The sequence below is a fragment of the Littorina saxatilis genome, linkage group LG9 (genome assembly GCF_037325665.1).
Source record: "Littorina saxatilis isolate snail1 linkage group LG9, US_GU_Lsax_2.0, whole genome shotgun sequence".
NCBI lineage: Eukaryota > Metazoa > Mollusca > Gastropoda > Littorinimorpha > Littorinidae > Littorina > Littorina saxatilis.
The window spans coordinates 3,995,481-3,998,153 of record NC_090253.1 but is presented as its reverse complement, the minus strand read 5'-3'; positions in this window follow the sequence as shown (position 1 = coordinate 3,998,153).

Sequence of the window (2,673 nt, the reverse complement as noted above, 5' to 3'; positions counted from 1 at the left end):
GCTGTGCTTCATAGCACGCTTTACTGTACCTCTCTTCGTTTTAACTTTCTGAGCGTGTTTTTAATCCAAACATATCATATCTATATGTTTTTGGAATCAGGAACCGACAAGGAATAAGATGGAATAGTTTTTAAAACGATTTCGGAAATTTAATTTTGATCATAATTTTTATATTTTTAATTTTCAGAGCTTGTTTTTAATCCAAATATAACATATTTATATGTTTTGGGAATCAGAAAATGATGAAAAATAAGATGAAGGTAAATTTGGAACGTTTTATAAAAAATTTTTTTTTTACAATTTTCAGATTTTTAATGACCAAAGTAATTAATTAATTTTTAAGCCACCAAACTGAAATGCAATATCGAAGTCCGGCCTTTGTCGAAGATTGCTTAGCCAAAATTTCAATCAATTTGATTGAAAAATGAGGGTGTGACAGTGCCGGCTCAACTTTTACAAAAAGCCGGATAGGACGTCATCAAAGACATTTATCGAAAAAAAGAAAAAATCGTCCGGGGATATCATTCCCAGGAACTCTCATGTCAAATTTCATAAAGATCGGTCCAGTAGTTTAGTCTGAATCGCTCTACACACACAGAGAGACAGACACACACACACACACACATACACCACGACCCTCGTCTCGATTCCCCCTCTATGTTAAAACATTTAGTCAAAACTTGACTAAATGTAAAAAGGAAAAAAAAAAGGAAAATAAATTGAAAATAGTATCAACAGAAATGAAAAGGGAGGAGGTAGAAAGAAAGTGTTCCTGCAAAAACAACGAAGCAAGAGAACAGACACAGAAGCTGAAGAACAAACAAAGAGACAATTAGGCAGAGTGTGCTTGAGTTGTTAATGCGAAATAATGTGTATGAGTGTGCCTTGAGTCGCCTTCTGGTGAGATATGTGCGCGTTATAAATTCTCGTATTATAATTATTATTATGATTATTATTATTAAAATAACATAACAAATATATAAATCATAATCATATATTTCTTTACACACAAAAAGTGTGTGTGTGTGTGTGTGGGGGGGGGGGGGGGGTACCCCGTTTTTCTATTCACTGTAATACTTTCAAAACAAGCCTTTCACAACCGGAAGTTGGAACGCTTCAGTCATTAGCCAAATTCCCGGATGTAGGAGACTGACTTCTTTCAGCGTAATGGAACCTTTAAAGTCTGATCTGAGACGATTCTTCTTTGGTGAAAGTAATCCGAAGACATGAATTTTCGGTTTTTGGGTTTTCGGATTCACAAATCTGGTCAAACTTCGTAGGAGGGTGTCAGCAGATAAAAAAAATAAAAAAACCGGGGCGACATTTTGTTACACAATGAAAACTAAGAGTATGATCTTAAAATAAAACACATTAACAGAGATGAAATGACACTGTAAGCTTCCAGAAAGGCGAGACGTGTGTTTTTATTATTTGTGTATTTCTGTATGATTTTATTTGTCTTTAGTAAAAAAAAGAAATTAAAAGGGTTTGACGTTATTTATATGTGCCGATGTTTCTGTTTCAGGCTTAAAGCGGTACCAAATGTTTTCATTTAAGAGTTTTATTACGCTATATCGAATTATGTTTTTGGCAGTGTTGTTAAAGTGATAATGTCTAACAAAAAACCTGCCTCTCCTCGCCCCAAGAACTATACAGTTCAGGTTGGGGGTTGTAATTATGTGACCACACACCAGGAATACAGTGTTCTAGATGAGCGAACGTGTAGCCAAGACCTGTACGCGTACGTGTAGATAATTATGACGTCACTCGTACACGTCTTGGAAAATTGGCCTCGATGATGCTCACCCTTCTCCGATGTTCCAAATGCAGTCATTCATTTTCCTACACGTTGTTTCCCTCCAAGCAAGACGTACGTGTAGATCTTGGCAAACGCGTGACGTAAAAACTAGATTTGATGACGTTACCCGTACACGTTCCCGTACACGAGCTGAAAAGTTCAACATCTACGTCTGTTTAACACCTTAAAATAAACGTTTGAGCTCTGAGTTACTCAAATTGAAAACGGCTGTGTTGAGTGGTAATCCCAGATTGTAATTCCTATTGTGACGCCTTTTTGCGTCAGTCATAATTTTCGTCTTACCTTTCGACCATGAGTATTTAATGCGCTATTCCTAGAGATACAGATATGTAATTGAGCCGAGAGGTACCGAGTTCGTTTTGGGAGTTGAATAGATGACAACACTCACGAGGAAGGTCTTAAAATTAGTGTTCGAGCGTTTTATTTTTCAAATCTCAATGCTGTGTTTTGTAGTAATATTCTCCAACGGACAGTGTGTCTGTTTCTGTTACGCGAAGCATTTTAGCCCTGTATGGCACGGAATTTGCATGCGTAAGCTAGACTCTAGGTTTTAGACTTTCTCAATCCAAAGGTCTTAATCTGCTTTGACGAATGGGTATCTATGAAGACTATTAAATAAAGTATGATGACGAATGAAAGTCCGGACTCATGACACAGGAGGGCTGGGCGAAGCAAACCGCTTGCTGATTAAAATTCATTTAATTATTTGGCAGAGTTTCGGAGCAGTTTTGCATGTGTTTCTAAATTACAGCACAGCGAATGTCCCTTGAATTTTTTAAGGTCTGAATCGTCAGAAAACTTGGCGGCTTAGGTGTACCATCTTTAACTTGAAATAGGAATGAAATGATACACCT